The sequence below is a fragment of the Pteropus alecto genome, unplaced genomic scaffold (genome assembly GCF_000325575.1).
Source record: "Pteropus alecto unplaced genomic scaffold, ASM32557v1 scaffold385, whole genome shotgun sequence".
NCBI classification, from domain to species: Eukaryota; Metazoa; Chordata; class Mammalia; order Chiroptera; family Pteropodidae; genus Pteropus; species Pteropus alecto.
This window is the reverse complement of record NW_006436543.1, coordinates 214,466-236,478: the sequence shown is the minus strand read 5'-3', so window position 1 is coordinate 236,478 and position 22,013 is coordinate 214,466. Positions and strand designations below refer to the sequence as shown.

General features: G+C 37.5%; 1 pseudogene; it reads right to left on the bottom strand.

Annotated features, from left to right (window-relative positions):
- Window positions 1–9,162: 9,162 nt before the first annotated feature.
- Window positions 9,163–9,281, bottom strand: LOC112481079 (annotated as a pseudogene).
- Between the last annotated feature and the right edge of the window lie 12,732 nt (window positions 9,282–22,013).

Genomic DNA, 22,013 nt, shown 5'->3' with positions numbered 1-22,013 from the left:
TATTGCCTAATTTCATGTACATGTGGAATCAAGAACAAAATCAACAACAAAAGTGGAAATAAACTCAGAGATACAGAGAATATTTAGAGGGATACTAGATGGGAGGGGGATTGGGGGATGGCAAAAAAAGGCAAAGGAATTAAGAGGTACAAATAGACAATTGCAGAATAGACATAGAGATGTAGAGAGTATCATGGGGAAGATGGTTAATAACATTGTAATAAATATGTAAGGGGGAAGAGGGGTGCTAGATTTAGTGGGGTGATCATTTTACAAGTTAGGTGGATCTCCGATCACTATGCTATACAACTGAAACTGGTATATTATTGTATGCCAACTATAAGTGAGAGAAAAGCTCATTGAATTGTACAATGTAAATACAAGCAACTAATTGTCTATTATATTTCAATAAAGACAAAAAAAACCAAAATGAGGTATGCCTGTAATTTAAAAATTCAAGGGTACATCTTGCTTTAGCTATAGCTTGATGCTGGGGATCAGACAATATCAAAAGAACTTAGTTTCCTTTCTGGGTTTAAGAATCTCTGCTCCCCCACGTTGCCTCCACTTTTAGGCCTGCTCTCTCCTCAGAGTGGCAAGGAGGCTGCATTCATTAGCTTCACAATTTTAAATCCAACTGACTAAGATAGTCTCCTTATTAATAGCTTTCATTAAAGTTCTGGGATTCACTAAAAATCACTCAGATGGTGCACACTTCACACCTCCCTCTTCTGGCTTGCTAAAATATGGATGTAATGGCTGGTGCTTAATCAGCCATTTTGGAGGTAAAAGCCATATGTACAGCATGTCTAAGCAGTATAGACAGGGACTTGTTCCCTACCTTTGTAAAGCTGCCTTCTTAGTCCTGGACACTCCTTTATGCTTTTTTACATAAAAGAGAGATAAACCTCCATCTTGTTTAAATCATTATTAATTATTGTTTTTCTTTTTCTCTCACTCACAGCCTAATCCTTTACCATGGAAAGTGTATTGTGTTTTATTGAGCTTCCTTTTATTGTGCTTTTCAGACATTGCATTTTTAACAATTTGAAGGTTTGTAATAACCCTGTGTGGAGCAAATCTATTGGTGCCATTTTTCTAAAAGCATTTGCTCACTTTATATCTTGGGGTCACATTTTAGTACTTCTTGCAATATTTAAATTTTTTTCATTATAATTATATTTGTTATGGTGATAGGTGATCAGTGATCTTTGATATTATTATAGTAATCGTTTCAGGCCTCCACAAATCATGCCCATGTAAGACGGCAAACGTAATCAATTGAATGTTGTATGTGTTCTGACTACTCCACCAACTGGCTGCCCCATCTCTCTCCCTCCACTCAGGCTTCTATTCCTTGAGACGCAATATTGAAATTAGGCCAGTTAATAACCCAACAATGGTCTCTATGTGTTTAAGTGAAAATAAGAGTCAATCAATGTAGCAAACCTCATTGTTGTCTTATTTTAACCCTTTTCCCGAGAATACTCACCGGTGGTGCTTGTGGCTGCAGTATTTACCCCAAGGTAACTTGCGGATTACAGTCTTAACCTTACCCCCAAAGTATGCCATGAAATATCTCACTTTTATTATTATTTTCTCATCCCTTTAGTATACTGACAGTCTTTGGAAACAAATGACATCATTCTATTTATAGCATTCTGTTTTTAATAACTTGATCACTGAAAATGTCAAATCCTAGAAAACGTAGCATTCCTATGTATGATGTTAAATGAACACTGGCAGTAATCTGTACTTTTTTTTCTAAATGAGAAAAGGCTAAGAAATTGCCACAGCCACCCCAACCTTCAGAAACCGCCACCTCGATCAGTCAGCAGCCATCAACACTGAGGCAAGACCCTACAGCAGCAAAGAGATTACAACTTGCTGAAGACTCTGAATGACAGTTTGCAATTTTTTAGTAATAAAGTATTCTTAAGTTAAGGTATGTACACTTTTTTTTTAGACATGATACTACTGCACACTTAATAGACTTCAGTGTAGTATAAACATAACTTTTATATGTAGGAAAATCAAAATTTTTGTATGACTTGATTTATTGCAATGCTTGCTTTATCGCGATATTTGCTTTACTGTGGTGGTCTGGAACCAAACCGGCAATATCTCTGAGGTATACCTAAGTGATTATAAATTTAGGCCATGGCGCCTAAGGTGGATAAGGAAGAAAGTGAAGACGAGACAACCATGATAGATTGAAAGGGGTGGTAGTGGCGGTGGCATCAATGAACGGTGCTCTTAATGAGACAAAGAGTATGGCAGTGTGTGACTCAAGTAGAGGAGCTAGATGGACAGCAAAGAAGTTGAGATGTTAGATTTGTCATCTCGGAAGTTGTACAGTTTCTGGTGATGACGCCCAGGATGTGACTTTGGAAAGTGGGTGCCTCAAGCAGTATAGATAAAAAATGTCATTGGGGATGAGGAAGTCAAGAAACTGAGAGGCCAGTGAATTTGATTGTTTCACATAAATGCCCCTCGGTGTAGGCCAATGGCCTCATGTCTGAGCTTAATTCAGCAAGAACAGATGATGAGGGGCTGAGATCCAGCTCTCTTTTGGTTTGGTCTTTCCTAATAATAGATCTTAGCATAAATGAGGAGAATAGACCATTCTTCCAAATATCTTCCCAAAATATTATTAGGACAGGAAATGTGAATTCAATGTTATTCTCAATGCCAGCACCTGGAGTGTAGTTAAAGGTAGAGCCATAAATTTTAATAGCCAACTGGTCTGGGGGTAGAATCGACAGCCACTTTTGAAGGCAGAAAAGTCTTAGAAGGGAATGGAGGTAGGCTAAGAAAATACTCTTGGGTAGGGCCTAGGTTCTCTTCAGGAAGTAGTTTGGAATTCACTTCAGCACATAGATGAAAAGGTCTTCAAGACCCCACAGTTCAATATAATAGAGCATGACTTTAGTAACAATGTGGAAAAATTTTAAATTAGGTGAAACTAATGCTTCTCTCAATCATTCAAAGTGAAAATACGTGTACATAACTCAATGAGTTAACTCGTATAAGTTTATAATTGACAAGCAAGTTAAACATTGGCATCTATCTTTCAAGGGTAAGAATTTATTTTTAGAACAGTTGACTTTTTAAAAGCATTTCTTGTCTGAAAATAGAGAACAGATCAGTTATGGGAAAAACACTAAAAGTGATTCACATTTAAGATGAAGGATGATATTTTTGTTTGTTTTGTTTTATGGCTAGGAGCCTATAATCTACTTACCCAAGAGCAGTATCACTAAGGAGCAAATTTAAAAAGAGAAGCCAGTTTGTCTTTCTCCCACTGGAAATTGCTATCTAATTGATCAAAAGACCATTCTACCTATGAACAGGTTATTCATAAATGAAGAAATATAATGACCATTAAGCACTGACAAAATACCCAACTTCACTAGTAATCAGAAAGATGCAAATTAAATCAATGATATGCAATTTTTACCTATCAATTTGACAATTTTGCTGAGAGTGACTAACTTGATGATCGATCACTCTAGTTTTTCCTTACCTCACTTTTCCCATCACTGGAAATTCAATGAATCAAAGGTCAGAATATAAATCATCACAATGACTTTCATGATCGTTAAAGAAGGCAGTCTTGTTGGAATTTCCGAACTGTGAAAGTAGAAGCAAATTTTCCTCTAGTACCAAACCTAAAACATTTAGAGAATTTTGCTTTACAAAGATGCTCAGAAATCAGAATTATTAAAGAAGAGGAAAAAGAAAGAATTGGCTCTCTTCCAATTCCGAGCCTTCTCAGATGCCAGTTATTTCTGATTGGAAGTCTACCAAAGAGTGTTCAGGGCCTATTCACCTCCTCAGAGCTAAATGCTTGGGCTCTGATTACTCCTTAAGAAATGATTTAGCTTTTACTACATTTTCTATCAAGCAACATTTCATTAGAAATAGGCAACCTGAATGTAGCCTTCATTCTTCCATAATGCATTTATGGAGTTATTGCAAAAGGGTGCCCAGTTATTTTATTAAAAACATAGAGACCTGACATATTGTAAAAGAGTCACTATTATGGTCTTCCCTAGAATTAAATATATTGAACTGTATCTCTCTAACATCCTAAAACAGAGAAATGGAGATGAAAAAAGATTCTGTCTTTTTCCAAACCACCTTCTTAAGGTATCTTCAAATAATGGTGGCTAGACAGTAGTTCTTTGAAATCTTGTGCAGTCATCTTTTCAGACTTGTCCTCTGAGACTTTCGAGGAGAATCAACAGGAAATACAGCACAGCCGACTGCTACACCCTTGCCTGATCATTTGCACTTCTTTTCCACCTCTTCCCAGTGCCACACACAGCTAATATTTCACTCTTCTCTTCAAATATGTCTCCCCCACCCACACACATACTGTTTATAGAGCTAGAAGAGACCTTAAAAATTATCTAATGTAGTGAAAGGCCATCATTTTAATTTTCATTTTTGCCAAAGTATAAGATATAATGGCAGTGTCAACGGAATCCCTGTGCAACAGAGAACAGATTCCAAGTAAATCTTCAGATCGAGATAAAAAAATATCAAAGGAGACACTCCAAAACTGTCCATTCAAAGAACATACAAATAATCTATGAAGAGAATATAAAATGTCATGGGTTGCTAGAGATGAGAGAAGAGTTTTGCAGAGAGCTGGCAGTGTTCTGTGAGTTCCTTCTCTCCCCTACAAGGATCCCTACTTCTCATCTCAAGTCCAGGGGAAAGCCTCAACAGGACCACTCACAGAGTTCAATATGTATCCCTTGTAGTTTGGGGATGTTTAGCTCCACTTGAGAAATCTAGAACTGAGGGCCTGGTTTGCTATCCATTCCAATGGAGGAACAAAGGAGAAGTTGTTCCTCCATTTCTGTATTTCATCTGGGCAAAGGATGAGTAAATGTTTTCTAAAGACCAGAAGGAAATCATCCATGTGAGAGAGATAGCATGGAAGTGTCTTAGATTCCACGTAAGAGGACTCTCAAGAGGTGTACCACTGGATGCCTACGTACTGGAGAAGAAGTAGCAAACAACCAGCCAGAACGCAGATGCAAGCACCCAAGCCAAGGGACTTTCAAATGAAAGCTTCCTAGTGATGTGGGATTTATGAAGAGCTCACAAAATCTACCAAACTGTCCAGGGTAAAAAAACACTGGTTTAAAACTTTCTCTGAGATCAGAGAACATGATGCCATATCACCTCCACTGTGTTAGTTAGGTATGAATTTTTCTGCTTCCCTTTCCTCTTCCTTTTCCATGCACTCATACCATAGAGTGGCCAGAAACCAGGATGGGCAAGACGAGGGAGGAGAAAGAGAGGCATTAGGTGGGGAAGAAGGCAGGAGCTGCCTTTCTCCTTTTCCTATATTGCAGGCTTCTCACTGCAATAGGCCAGAGCTGAGGGTGCAGGAGAAGCCATAACTTTGAATTATGGGACTAGAGATTTTTCTTATTGAATTCAGGGTGTGCTGTGTGACCTAAAATGGCAGAAAGGACTTTTTTTTTGCCTAAGAATGGCCTGAAAAGTCCAAGTACTGGCCTGAGTTTTTATTTAGAGGTGGGGGGAAATTAGTGCCATAGAGTGGATTTACAGGAACCCAGGGATGCAAAAAGTAACCTGCACCTCTCAGGAGTCTTTATGCACAACACACTGTGTTATACCTTTGGCTACTCATTCCACCAAAGCTGTGACTACAAAAAGGCACTTTATTTCAGTTAACACAGGTGATACTTTAGTAACATGCCACTGGGTGGCATGGACAATCAGTATCCCATCTTCTAATTGTAATGGATGCTCACTCCTTTTAAATAAATCCAGGTCACATAATCCCAGATTCTTGTCCTGGAATGTCTATTGCCTACAATCCTTCTGGGTACAGATAGGCAACAAAAACCACCCCAGTTATTTTAAACACAAAATGATTCCATACAGGAGTTCAGTGGTGAAAAATAATTGCTGAGAGGAATGGAAGAGCAGGGTTTCGGTGGAGCCTCCAGAGATGACTCAGAATAAGACAAGTGCTGCCATATCTGCCCTGATCAGGATGCTGGGGAATCAGGAAACCATGTTGCAACTATTGTCTCCAGAAACAGACTCTCTTAGCTTTGATACAGAAGTCAGGATGCTGCCTCTGCAACTTTCAGAGCCAAGTCACACTTGCTATATCCACACCAGATGCCATGAATGTTACATACTCCGCTTAACTAAGTTCTGAATTCAAGTCTTTCCATTCATGAATCCGATTAACAAAACTGAAGTCTTACTTTCAAGAGAACTGGGCAAATGTAGTTTTTACCTTTCCAGCCTTTACATAGAGAAGCACACGTTGAGGAGGTCAGAATAGTTATTTAGGGAGCCAATTCGCTGCATATGCCACACCATATCTCTTTCTTTCTTGATATTCGTTTTGATTTAGTGGATCACATTCTCCATCAGCTTCCTCCCAAAAAGGATATATAGCCAGGGATTTTTGGGAAAACTTTTCATGTCTAAAAATGTCTTTATTTATTAACCAATGTTACCCCCAATAAACAATAAAAAAAATAATGCAAAAATTAAAAAAAAGTCTTTATTTTACACTTATATTTACTTAATAGTTTGCCTGGATATAGTATTTTATGGTTGGAAATTATTTTCCATCAGACTTTTGAAGACATTTTTTTTTTCCTTGTGGGTAATGTAGAGAAATCTCACACACATTTCAGAAACGTACCCAGATTCTTAGATAACAACACCCACACCAACCTCCCTCCGGGGGTAACCCTGCATCTGCTTCATGTTCCCCTGTCCCTTAGCATGACTGCAGGCGTGTGTGACAGCATGAGGGCGAGTGCCATGCAGCTGGGTATGCCCTGGTTCTGTGCAGAGGGCTCAGCCCCTGAAGAAGCAGGCCTTAGGACCAGGTCTCCTGAGACATGTCCTGCTTTCATTCAGGGATGAAGACATTTTTAAATCGTCTGCTAGATTTCACTGTTGTGGTTGAGAAGTCTGATGTCATTTTTATTCTTGAATATTTGTGTGTAGACTATTAGCTCTTTTCCTCTCAGGAAGCTTTTTGGATCCTTTCTTTATCCCTGGTTTTATAAAATTTTACAGTGATGTGACTTTTTCTTTTACTCTGGGCTCTTTCATTATAGATATTTTTACTTTTTAATTCTAGGATTCCTTTGTAGTTATTTTTTTCTTTATGAAGTTCTTTTTCTCCATTTCTTTGTTTTCTTCCTGAAATGCTTGAAAGTTGGATGTAAAGATTTTTTTAGATATAGCTTCTGATTTTCTTATTGTTTATATCCCATTTTCTATCTCTTTGTATTTTGGTTTCACTTCTTAGTAGATTTCCTCAACTTTATCTTTCAATATTTCTGTTGAATTTAATTGTTGCCATCATACTTTAATTCCTAAGAGACTTTTATTGTTGCACTTTTTACAGCATACTGCTCATGTTTTATGGATATATTATTATATTATCTCTTTTATGATATTATTATTTTTAGTTTTCTTTTGGTGTCTGCTTAGTTCGTGTTTCTCCTGTGCTCTTTTTATTGTCCCTGGTGGTTTGTTTTGGCCTCTGACTTTCTACACTTGTTATGGCGCGAATGATTCTGAGACCCACGGAGCCAATTGAGATTAATTATGAGCCTTTATTAGCCGGCTGGCAACTAACTCTCTATCACGCAGGGCTAGAGGAGATCAGCCCCGAGCTTTCAGAGGAGGCAGCTGATAAAGCTGAAGACCATATCCTGGTGGTCTCCTGACCAAGCAAGCAGATTACAGACGTGGAAGTTGGCTGTTAGCATATCTTTGCCTGGAACTATACCCTTAATTAACAAGTAAATGGATTACAGAAGCAGACATTGGCCATCTACATATTTTATACAATACATGTCCTAAACCACACACAAGCAAATAGGACAACTTCTGGTATCTAAAGATATTTCTTCCCTGTAACTTAGCTAGTTGGCTCACTTGAAAATTTTCCACCCTTAACACACTGAGGTTTCAGTTTTCTCAATTCTGTGCAGTTAGCACTTGTTTAACTACTTTTATTTTCCAAAATTTGATTCATACTGTTTTCCACTGTTGTCTTTTCTTCTGTTATTCTTGTCCTTGTGGGTTTAAGACTTCTTTTTAAGAAATCTGTTTACTATGTCACTCGCTAAAGTTTTAGAGAGGAACAAGGATAACGTATACGTTCAATATACTATGTTTTAAAATGACTTTCATTTGATGTGTGAGGAACTAAGGTCCAGGGGAGTGAGGTGTTTTGTCCAAGGATCTGTTGCAGAAATGTTGTGAAATCAAAACGGAGAGAAACCAAGCACCACTAGGAGAGTTGGAGAACTCAGGTTTATTACACTAGTGGCCCCAGAAGAGCTATTGCTCTAAAGATCTGGGCTACGAGCTCAGTGGCAATCTTACTTTTATAGGGCTTATCCACGCTGTTATAGTTGGCATGGGCTGATTGGTTGATTTGTCCACAGGCGGTTACAGACCTTGGGAGTTACTATGGGCTTTGGGCAGTTACAGAGCATGAGATTTTCAGATAGGAATTTAGGCAATATATCCGTTATCTTGACAGAACAATCAAAGGGGAGAGTGAGTCTGCAATTGATCTCCAGATCACTCTGCCCTTTGGCCTACGCAGCAAGCATGTGTACAGAAGTAGACAAAGAGCTGATTACAAGATTAGCCATTTGAGTGGGAAAATTCCTCTTCAAATCAAATGATAATCTGTGGCTAAGCCAAACTAACACCTAGTTCTTCTGATTTCAAGTTCAAGGCTATTACCAATTTCTTCTTTCCCGTATCCTCCTACTACCAGTGCTTATAACTACCTGACATGCTTCCTATGATTTCTTTATTTAATAACTTATTCACTTTCCACCTCACCTTTCATGCTGTATATAGGCAGTACTAAAACAATACCTGGCACAGAGTATTTAATTATTGAATAGATTAATGAAAAATAGAAGAACTGTACCTTAGATTTCTCTTTGCTTAGGATTATGCTTTTAGGGAAGACAAACTCTTTTCTAGGTGATGGTTGATGAGAGGCATTCAGACATTTTGACTTTGGGTTTTGGAAGATAATATCTAACCTTCTTTATTAAAACTTGGAAAACAGGGTGATTGAGCACATGAAAAAAAAAATATATTTCGTAATGCCTACAGCCCCTGGTATTCCTAGGTGGTCTCCCATCCAAGTACTAATCAGGCCTGACCCTGCTTAGCTTCCGAGATCAGACAAGATCTGGCACGTTCAGGCTGGCATGGTCGTAGACTGAGCACATGAAATTTGAAGACAGAAGTAGGTTTCCATATTTGGGTTCAAATCCCTGCTACCTCACTTATAATATGCAATCTCTTCTTCCTTTTCAAAAGTCTTAGAAGGTAAGAGAATTTGAATTTTAAAGCCACAGATCAGTGTGGCTAATCTTTTAATTTTTCCTTTTTCTCTCCTCAATCATTCTCCCCCTTTGAAGTTCTATGGCATCTGCATTTGAAGAAAGGGGCATTTCTTTCTTTGTCTGTGTGAGGAAGTGCTAACTGCATTTTGTAGAACTTGTATGAGTCAACTCTCCAAAGGCTAGAAAATCGTTCTTTATTGTCTTGGTGATTTTTCCTAAATCTTCTGGGTATGCTGACTATAATGCTTCACAATGCTTTTATTTTTATTAATACTAGACGGAAATTCAGATCTTTAGTGCTTTTGGCTGGAGACCAGGGAAAGATAGTATAGCAAGTAATTACATTTTATTTTTAGCCCTTATATTTAATTGGTCCATTACTTCTTGGTAACTTAATAAAGCTAAGAACAAAGTCCTTTCACATCACCGAGCAACTCTTTTTTAAGTCATCTAGAAATTGTTGTTAATTAAGGTTTCAGTCTGGGAAATGCCAGATTATGGTTGAGCTCCAGAAGGTTTCCCAAAAGGTTACCTAGACTAAGAATCTGTCCCTCTGGATTATTTTTGGCCACCGAGTGTTCGAATATGTCTTTTTCCCAAAACAATGAAGTAGAGGTCATGTACTTTTTTTCTGCTATTGTAACTTGGATACATATGGAGGCAGGACAGTCTAATGGATAGAGTCCAAGTAATGTAGGGAGGAGGCAAGATAATTAAAAATCTTAATCAAGCCACATTCAGAGACTACAATATGCTAATCAGCCCTGCAGCCAGGTCAGGAGGACACTTCAGAACAAAGAAAGATTTCTGCTAGATTCCTAAGGACATTCTCCATACCAGTGAAGGGGAAGCAGCAATCAAAAGTCATTCCCAATGGCTAAAACCATGGGGAACCTTTGAATTAAAGGCTAGGAACTGCCAGGAGGCCTTTCACTATACATATTCTTACCTTTTCAGGCTACACACCCTTCCCCTTCCTCACTGTATGTCCATATCAAAGTCGTTTAAACAATAACTTACAGAAACTAAAGAATGATATATAAACTAAATTCCTTGAACACTCCTCTCCCCTCTACTCACTATCTTTCCAAGCTTCTCTCTGTTTCTGAGGAGAGAACTCTCTGTCTGTGGAGTGTTACCCCTTTTCTGATAAACTGTCCTTTTGACTCTAATTTTGGTGTGTGTGTTAAATTCTTTCTTCACTTTCTGCCAAATGACCTTCTTCTCTTGGTACAGGGCTTGGTCTCCCCATCACTTGGGGGAAATGTGCCCTGTCCTGCATCACAAGGCTAGGAGTCGGACTGACATTTACATCTGCAATCTGTTGTTGACTAGCTGTGATGCAGGACAGGGCAAATTTCCCAGAGTGGGGGGAGACCAAGCCTTGCACCGAGGGAAGAAAGTCCTTTAGCGGAGAGAAAAGAGAGAATTCAACACAAACGCCAAAGTTAGAGTCAAAAGGAAAGTTTATTAGAAAAGGAGTAACACTCCACAGACAGTGTGGTCTCCTCTCAGAGGCAGAGTGAGAGAGAATTCAGTTTGTATATCATCCATTAGTTCTCATTTCCTTCGATATAGACATACTGTAAGGAAGGGGAAGGGAAGAGTAGGTAGCCTGAAAGGTCTGCTTTTAGTCAATAGGTTCCCCATGGTTTTGCCATAGGGAATGAACGATTTTATTTGTGTAGGGCAGCCACTTAAATACTTTCGTTCCTGTTTCCCCTTCCGCAGGTGTGGGGAAATGGCTTTTAGCTATCCAATAGAAATCTTTCCTTGTTCTGCTGGTGTCCTCCTGGCCTGGCTGCAGGGCTGATCAGCATATTGTAGTCTTTGAATGGAGCTTGATTAGCATTTTAATTCTCTTGCTTCCTCCCTACATTAGTTATATGATTACGTTTACCTGTGTAAGTTATTAAATCTATACCTTTGTATCTATATAAAAGGATGCTTCTTGAGTTAATAAAAGAATATTATACATCCATAAGGGCTAATTAAATTTGATATTAGTAGATGTTAAGAAATCACTTCTGAGCGAGACATTTTTATGTTGCTACAGTAACATCGGGATGTCTTAGAGGCCTGCTAAACCCAAAAAGTCCAATGTAAAATTCATTTTTTAAATTTCAGACCTGCTCCTCTCCCTAGATTCTTTAAGCAGAATAAGCCATCTTTCATGCAGTTGCCTTAGTCAGAAGCCAGAAGATAGTTTAGATTCCTCTATCCCCTCTACTCAGGACATCCAATCAGCACTAAACCTTGTTGATTCTACTTCCCAAGTATCTTCAAACTTCTCTCTTCTCCATTCTCAGTTTAGGCTCTCCTTATCTTTTCCCTGGACTGTTAAAATTGCCTTCTAACTAATGTTTTTGCCCCCTTCTCTCCATCACACACATTAATGACAGAAAAATCATGACATTCCCGTGCCTCCTAATGTTGCAACTCTTCAGAAGGCATCATGTTCTCCTGGTGGCCTTTCTGTCCTTCTCTTTGACCATATTTCTATGTGCCCTCTGTGAGCCAGCCATACCTTGCGTGTTTGCAGTTTTTCTTTTTGCCTATAATAGCCTCTTCTCCTGTTTGTCTACCACACTCCTACTTTTTAAGAAGCTGCCTCGTCATCTTTTCAGTAGTATCACTCCTGATCCTTTTTACCCTCTCAGTGCTGTCTCTTGCCTCCCATCAAGAACCCCCTCTGTTCTACTTCCATAGCACCTTCTATTCAACTCTATCTGGAGATCGTATACACCTGTGTAAGAGTCCAGATTCAGGAATAAGCAAATCTGGTTTTAAATGTATTACTTATTAATTGTGTGACATTGGGCAATTTTTATAACCTTGCTAGTTCTTTTTTGTTCTATAAAATCAAGATAATAATTGACTCATGTTAAACACTTAATGATAATAATAACAATATTTAATAAGTATTATTGCATTATTTTACTTTATTTTGATTGGTAATTTACATATCCGGTTTCCTCTGATGCCTATGAGCATCTGAAATCAGAACTTCTTTAACTAATTATTCAACAATATTAACTAAGCACTTTTTATGTGCATATATTCACTTACGTAATCCTTCCTCCCAATGTTCTTTTGAGGTCTAAGTTTGCCTGACTTCCAAATCCATTCTATTTTACCAAACAGCCTCCTGGTTTTAGTATCAACCTGTTCAAATTCTTTCAATAATTTGGTGCTTCCATAAAAATTTATCAACAATACTCTAAGGTTTATACAAGTAATTATTTCCAAACATTACTTTATTGTTTCACATAATGTAGAAATGGGATCAACTCAGCTAGAATTCAGGCACCCACAGTTGAGTTGGTATAAAGCTTTAGTGAATAATTAGGATTTAAGCGTATATTTGAATATGTTTGGGTTTGTCCATGTGACTACATGATTCTAAACAATCAGTCAAACATATTAATTCAATTAATTTGGTCAATTTATTGGAAAAAAACATAATTAGTTAATTGATTCAAGTAGCTAGCACAGGTGATTTATTTCCCATACGTAAATCTCATTATAATTTCATCTTATCCTTCCTAGAAATTTTGTATTTAGTAACTCAAATATTTGTGTACAAATACTTTATTAACCTTCATCTCACTTAAGTGAGCAATATACATTTAATTTGAAAACACTGCAACATTTATCTGTCTCTTAACATGTTACAATTTCTATTGGCAGAATTCCTGGAAAAGGGTTTTGGTGTTCTTCTTGCCTTTTTATTATTATTATTGTGTCATCGTATTGCAAATTTTCAATATCTTATATTTTCTTGAATAATATTGAGAAATAAACTCCTAAAATAATAATCATATTATCATTCATGTTACATAGTTTCATTTCCTGCACTGATATTTATTAAATGTTTTGACCTCCACAAATGGCCTCTCTTCTTTCCTCTTCTCTATCTTCTAAGTGAGGGCATTTGCTAAGTTGGTTCTGTTTTTCTCTATTTACATTCTCATCCTCAGGAATTTAATTTCATTGTTTCAGCTGCCATTTCTAGGCAAAAGAATCCTAAATCAATTTCTCTAGTATTGTCTTCTCCATATATCTTAAACAGGCCCAGATATGACCCCTTTGAAAATGAAACTCATTCTCTTCGCGAATTGAATCCTGATATCTCTTTCTCTGTCAATAGTACTGTCATCTCTCAGTCACTCTCAAAATCTTCAGGTTATCTTTACTCTTTTCCTCTTGCCAAGAAACCACCAAATTCTGTAGATTCTATAGACACTTCTTTTCTTCCTTTGTATTTCTATCATCACTACTCAAGTGGACCCTGTTACTGAAGGTGGTGCTACACTAATTACCTTCTAATGGCTCTCCCTACCTTCAGAATCTCTCCTTTCTAATTTATTCTATGTGAGCAACGTTAGTACTCTACTGCTCAAAAAGCCTCTTAATGACTGTCTATAGAATGAAACTGAAACTAGTGAACTGAAATTCAAAGCCCTTCACAATTTAGTCCCAACTTAACCTTCTTTCCTTATCTTCTATTTATTATCATGAAATCCCCTCTTACAAACCAGGCTCTTTTGCTTATTCTTCCATGGTCACATGTAATAGTCCACTTTTTATCTTGCTTCCAAATGCACTCTTACTTGTCACCTCTCCAAAGTCTTAACCATAATTTATCGCTCAGAAAAAAGCATTCCGCCCTCCCACCCCGCCCCAGGAAGTCTTCTCTGATTGAGCCTGGAGCCATTTCACCTAATTCTGAATCCCTGTAGAATTTATGGTACTTGATATTTAGTGTCTTACTTTGTCAGTTAACTTTTAATATATATGCTTTATTTCTCCAATAAGTTGCTGATTTCTTGATGCCAAGGTCACACATGCATATTAATACATATACTAATGTCTTGAGCCTAAGAACCATACATATTAAACCAAAAATTGGGAAAAATGGTCTGTGAAAATGTGATTGTACTTAAGGGGAGAGAGGATTGCTATTTGAATCCAGGGCACTCATGACTCATGGAAATCCACTCAAATTTCAAACTTTGTAAGTCCTTTTCATTGATGCATTTAAATTTGTTTCCTAACAAATGCATTTTGCAGGACAGTAAAGGTGATGTTATTTGGTACATATGAGTTGAAATTTTAACTTTTTAAATTTTACTTTATCTGATTTAGTGGAAAAAAGTAAATCAAAGCATAAAAATAAAAAATATTAAGCCTCGGAATATTTGTAGCTGATTTATTTTGACAACTGTTTAAATTATTTAGCTGTTCTGAATTTGATTTTAATTATTTATAACAACACACTGTTGTGCATTAGTAAATGTCTTGAAGAGTGTTTTGTAAAAGTAGGCAGCATCTCAGTAGTAATATCACTATATCTCCGCCATTTAATTTTTGCTGACAAGTGGTCTAAACTTGTGAGGATAATTGTAAGAAATATTAGGGGACAGTGCTTATGCGATTGATACAGGATGGCACTGAAGTTGACTTTTCAGTGTGCTGCTATAGTTTTTCAATACTTTTCAAAACTGTCAGCAGTTCAATAAGACTTCTAGCTCATTCTTGAGCTTAAAATATCATCTTTATATGCACTTAGTGCTATATGCCCAAATTTCTCAAGTGCTTACCTACTTACTTTTTTTAACAGCAGCACTTTCAAATGATGTTCCATTATATCCTAGATGTCCAAACCTCTTCTCTTTTAATTTCTGCCTGGAAAAAATTTTAAAAACACTTCAGTATTTGAACAATGATGCAATAATCTGCAATGTGTTTTACATGGAACAGCTCTAGGTAACGAACCTACCATCTTTATACATTTTTCTCCTTATTTTTTTTCTCTTTGACATCTTTAATAGAGGCTCCTTATTTATTCCTCAATGAGAATGAGATTAGTTTAAAGAGGACTAATGTAAGGCATACCCCAAAGTTTGTTGGCTTTGAGAGCAAAACCAAGAAGAATCAATGCATTAATTATTTAACTCTAGTAGTGGACAACACCTGTGTTTATTACACTGTCATCCCAATGCTGGTAAATAATCCAGAAAGCTAAAACCTTCAACACTGTTCAAGATAGAGAAGCACTGTATTTCACAGATATAAATACTCCAATTATTAGAGAGATGGAATCCATTGTGGGACAAGGGCTTTCTTCCCCCACCCTTTTTATTCCCCCCCACCACTTCCTTCCCTTGACCTACGAATGTTGCCGTCTCCCCTTAAGAACTGGATCTCTGAAGGTGGGGTGTCTCTGACCACGTGCTCACGGCACGCACCCGGGGCCTGGTGCACCCAGGCCCGGGGTACCCGGGGTATGGTCTATGGCTCCACCTGGGGTGCGAACTCAGGACCTTCTGCGTGTAAAGCAGACATGCTAACCACTACACTATGGAGCCACCCCCAAGGGCTTTCTAATTTATGTATCAACTCTTTTGATTTTCATTTCTGTGGTAATATTATGGCTTAGCACTTGATCTCCATCCTTCCTAGTATTTGATTTTCTTCCAGAGCATCTTTCTGGTTTGCAAAGGTTGGAAAGTAAATTAATTTCCAGACTCTTTTGTGGCTATGTGTTTTTTTTTAAACTTCAGTATGGACATTTTCAAACATTTACAAAGTAGAAAGACTAGTATTTTTGACCCTGCATACCTATCCATCATCCAAATTCAACAATTATCAATATTTTGCCAATATTGTTCCACCTATTCCCCTCTACTTTTTTTGTTGGAATTTTTAAAAACAAATCAAAGATGTCATATCTTTGTACTGTAAATATTTCAGAAGGCATCTCTAATTGATAAGTACCTTAAAAAATATTGACAACAGCTAGGTTCTTGCAAGATGTGTATGATCAAGACTTGAAAGGTAGAAGTGAGGTAGAGGCCATCTGTCTGTTACTTCTGCTGTTGAGCATGGGTGGTGAAGGCTTTGGGTTTTCCTGCAACAACAATCCAGTGTCTAGTTGCTTGATATTGGCAAGTAAAGGGTCACTACACTTACTAAGATGATTGATCTTTATCATCAGGGAGATACAGGGTTGCTGCTAGCAGTACAAGGAGTCAAAAAAAGAGTTTTTATGGAATCTAAGGGATCTTCTGGGTTGCCTCTTATGTGCCAAGCCAGTGATAAAAGTTAATGGAAAAGTAAGCTACTATAGACAGGACTTAGGAAATAAGCAACATAGCACTGACTATGTGTCATATACTGTCCTAGGCATTTCATATATACCAACTCATCTAATTCTCACAATAACTTTATGGAGAAACTTTCATTATCTTAAAAAAAAATTTTTTTTTTTAACAGATGAACATATTGGGAGCATAGAGAGATTTAAAAACTTGACCAAATTCACAGAGTTAATAGGTGGTAGAGCTGGGCTTCAAACCTAGAAAACATAACTTGAGAGCCAGGCTCTTAACCACTGCATTTTACTAGTTATTAGTTTGAATCATCCTACCAGACAAAGCCCAAACCAGTTGAGTTGCTAACTAAGGGCAAAGGGAACATGGAATGAGTAATGAAGAAGAAAATTATAAATATCAACTGTGGTTTTATGATCAGTAACAGAAATGAGACATGTAGTAGGAATTGAGTTTTTTTCCTTTCTGTGTTATATATTGTAACAGACACCTTTGGTGCCGTCTCTGATTTTGGCTACAATTATTGTGAATAGTTTCCTTGATGGACAATTCCTTTGCTTGCTGACAGTGTCTCACTTCAAGTGTTTCTCGTTTTCCTACTCAGGGCTTTCTCTGAACTTGTGGGAATTTGCTAGGTTCAAGCACAGGGCAGCTCAGAAACTGAGAGGCATTAATGCCTAGAGGATAACTCTCTACCCTGAGGGCTTACAGTGGTTGGATAAATGTTCACCTCCATCCTTTAGAGGAAAAGCGATCCTCAACTTTTAGGCACGAGACTGGTGCTCCTATGACAATCTAATGCCTGATGATCTGAGGTGGAGCTGAGACAGTGATGTTAGAGCTTGGGAGTGGTTGCAAATACAGATGAAGCTTCGTTCACTTGCTTGCCTACCTGCAGCTCACCTCCTGCTGTGTGGCCCAGTTCCTAACAGGCCATGGACCCCTGCTTTAGAGGGACACCTTGGAGTTGCATTTGGTTTGTTGCTCAGAGGATTCCAAATGGAACCAGCTTTAGTTGCCCCAGTGGTAACCAGCACAATAACGGACACTTTATTGTCTTCCCTCCTTTCCTGTCTCACTCACTTACTCTTTAATTCTTTGTGAAATCACCTCCAAAATAAATATGTGCACTTGAGTCCTTGTCTTGGGTAAATATTTATATACTTGAACCAATTTCCATAATTTTTTTTCCGTTTCCTTCCTCCTTATTTGTGTAGGGTGTATTGTTGGTGATTAACATCGTAATTTAGCCCACTGTTTAGACAATATGATGGCAGGATTGGGCCTCAACAAACAAGGAATGAACATCACCCGAAGATGGATGCAGTGATTCTTGAGAATTTGGAAATACATTTGTGAGAGATTTTGCATATCTTTTTACTAGGAAGGATAATTGCCTTCTGTTAGGCAGCAAGTTGTTTTGCTTTTTCCATTGCTTAGAAATTTGACTATGGCTAGTGAGTAGCCAAAGGACTGAATTATGAGCAATATAATTCATCAGTCAACCTCCATTCTCAATGCCTTGAACTATGTTTTCTCTGCTTGGTTTCCTACTTTTAAAAATTGGGTATAACAGTAAAGTGCACATAAAAGTGGAGCTTGATGAAATTTTGCATATGTATACACCATGTAACCACTACTCAGGTCAAAATACAAACATTTTTTAGCACCCAGGAAGGCTCCCCCATGTTCTTTCCCAGTTGATATTTCCCACAGTGTATTAGTTTCCTAGAACTGCCATAACAGATTACCAAAAACTAGGGGTCTTAAACTACAGTAATTTAGTCTTTCACAGTTCTGGAGGCTGGAAGTTGAAAATCAAGGTATTGGCGAGGTTGGTTCCTTCTGGTGGCTCTGGGGGAGAATCTGTTCTATGGCTGTCTCTTAGCTTCTGGTGATTTGCCAGAAATCCTTGGTGTTCCTTATCCTGCAACTGCATCACTGTAATCTCTACCTTCTTTATCACATGGCATTCACCCTCTATGTCTTCATGTCTCTGTGTCCATATTTCCCTCTTCTTCTAAGGATGTAAGTCATTGGATTAAAGTCTACATGACCTCATCCTACTTGATTACACCTTTAAAGGCCTTGTTTCCAAATAAGGTCACATTCACAGGTCTTGGACTTAGGACTTCTTTTGGGGGGATACAATTCAACTCATAACACCAAAGGTAACCACTATTCTCATTCCTATCATTATAGATTAGTTTTAATTTTTTGCTCTTCTTGAAATCCATATAAATGGAAGCATACAGTAGTTCTAGCTTTTTTTTTTTTTTTACTCAATATATGTCTGTGAGATTCATCCCATGTTGTTTAATATATCAGTGCTTTTCCCCACCCAATGCACTATAGTATTCCATTGTACAAACTTCCCTACTGTTAATGGACATTTAAATTTTTTCCAGTTTGGAGGTAACTAGAATCTGCTTTTACCCACAGAAAACTTCTGATACAAAACATGTAGATTTTCCATACTAATGACCAATTCTCCAGACATCAACTGGTGCCCCATAATTCAATCCAATTCTAATATTAACAATCTTAATCCCTGCATTATTCAAGGGTCAACTGTATACTTGCCCTATCCCGACAGCTTCAAAAGCCTTAACCCATTCAAGGATCAACTCTAAGTCTAAAATCTCATCTAAATATTATCTTAGGTATGGATGAGACTTGAGTATGACTCATCCTGAGGCAGAATTCCTCTCCAGGTGTGAACCTGTGGAACCAGACAAATAACTCCAAAATACAATAGTGGGATGGGCATAGGATAGCTATTCCTCATTCCAAAAGGGAGAAATGGAAAAAAAGAAAAGGTCACAGGTCTCAAGCAAGTCATAAAACGAGTGGGGCAAATTCTAGCATATGTTAAGGCTCAAGAACAATACTCTTTGGCTTCATGTTTTGCCTTTTGGGCCAACTAGAGTGACCCTGCCTTCCTGGTTTACCAGAGTGATACCTCTGCCCCTTTGCACCTGGTCAGCTTTAACACATGAATTTTGGGGGACAAAATTCACTGCATAAATATTTCTGTGATAATCAATTTGATAGAAACTGGAAGACTATGAATTCATTTTCTCAGAGAAGCCTTCACTGAATAGGTGACATTGGACCTGAGACTATACTTAGATCTGGAGGCAGATTATTCCAGGCAGAGAAAATGAGACAAGCTTGAAGCCTGAGGAATAGAAAGAAGAGTACTACATACACATTGAAGATACAGGTAGGGTCATTGTAAGCCAGAAGAAAGATCCCAAATTTTATTCTAAATGTAACAGGCAGCATTGAAGGTTGTAAGAAGGAGAGTGACCTTATTTCATAGGCATTTTGGATAATAAATTGTACAGAGGCAAGAATAGAATAGGAAGATATAAAAGTCTACTGCAGTGGTGTAGATTAGTGATTTTGGTGGTTTGGCCTAGGGTAGATGAGATAGAGAAAAGCGAGTGGATTTAAGATATATTTTGGGAAATGAGAATAAAACACTATCTATTGGATTGAATTGGGGAGACTAAGAGAAAGGAGGAATCATATATAATCCTTAGATTCTCAGCTTGAGAACTGATAAATTGAGGCACTGTATACTGGGATGAGAGTGAACGGGAAAGAACAGGAAATGGGGAAACGGAGTTTTGTATGGCCCATGTTTGAGATGGCTTTAAGATTTCCAAGTGGAAATGTCAAGTAAGCAGTTAAATATATGAATCTGGAGCTCAGAAGAAGACTATGCTGGAGACAAAAATTTGAGAGCCATCAGCCTATGGATGATATTTAAAACCATAGAACTACACAACAGGGGATAGCTATGGTTAATTACAAACTGTAGGTTTCTTCAGATGATTTTTTATTCCCTTCTTTTTTTGATAGTTTTTTTGTTCAACCTCATCTCTGTTTCCTTTTTGTTGACCCTTAGCTGTTTATTTCAGAGGTTGGAAGATCTCAGGAAAAAGGATTTTGGCAATAGCATCTGAAAGAGATGAAGGGAAGAGAAAGCTCTTGGAATTGTGGGCAGAAAAGAGAAGTGAAGTGGGAGCTGGCTGGGACTAAGGAATAATCCAGGGAAAAGCTCATTTCTTGAAATCTGTCCTTGAATAGATATTAAGTTTCTTTAGGGTTGTGAACATGTCTTCTCTATTTAATTGTGAACAATTAGAGGGCCAGAACCAAGTCTTATTTATTATTACATTCTCCCTAACACCTAGTATGGGGCCCTGAACATAACAGATGTTCTTAAAATATTTGTGGAGGGAAGGATGGAAGGAAAGATGGAAGGAAGGGTAAAAGCATCTTTCGTGTATTGAATACCTCAGATCATATCTAGAACTGTGGTCTGCACATAATTTACATTCAACCAATAGTGGTTGATTAATTTGCAATATGTCCTATAATAAGACAACAGTAATAATGCAAATTCTTCAAAGTTGCCACCTAAGCATACAGTATTATTGATTCACTCTGCTTAATGACAAATAGTTCTGAAATTTTCATTTTTGGTAACTTGTATACTTTTGGTAATTTAAATCAAAGAAGATTGACACCAAGATTTTTAGAATACCTCTGAAACAGAAAATAAGAGGGCTTAACTGGAACAAGACAGCTGTTTGTCTTTGAGTCAGAAGTGTAATGGCAACAGATGCATTTAATAGATAATATGAACAGGATCTTTTAAAATAACAGCTTTTCTCTCAGCTTTATTGAAACATAATTGATAATATGGTATAAATTTAAAGTATACAATGTGATGATTTGATATATATATACATTTTAAAATGATTACTGCATTAAGGCTGGTTAACACATCCATCACCTCACAGTTAGCATCCTTTAGTGTGTGGTGAGGTCATTTAAGATTTACTCTCTTAGTAAATTTCAAGTTTACAATATAGTATTGTGAACTATTGTCACTATGCTATATATTAGCTCTGCAGAATTTATTCATCTTATAGTTGACAGTTTATTACCCTTTGGTTAATATCTCCCTACTTCCCCCTGATAACCACTATTCTACTCTTTTTTATGAGTTCATTTGTGAGGTCTGAAATTATGGTTATTTATAATTATTTTTACAAACAGGGAGAAAGAGGTATTATGAAAGAGGCTCATGCATGCTTGTCAGTTACATCAGAGAGGCAGCCTGGTGACCCTGATAGCAGAGTCAGCCAGTTACTATTCTGAAGATCTTGGACAAATTACTTAATCTTTCTGAGGTTTAGTTTACTCACCTGAAAAAGTAGTGCTAATAAGCCTATTAAAAATAGTGCTAATGAGCTAATAATTGCTAATAAGCCCAGCATTTTGTAAAGCATTTGTGGTATACTATATTTTACAAAGATGGCGGCAACAATATCTCCCATCCCTTGTGCTCTCATTGAGATGTGTGGGTTGTCTTAGTTTATTAGGGCAGCTTTAATAAATTATCATGGACTGTGTGCCTTAAACAACAAACACTTATTCCTCACAGTTCTGAAAGTTGGAAGTCCGAGATCCG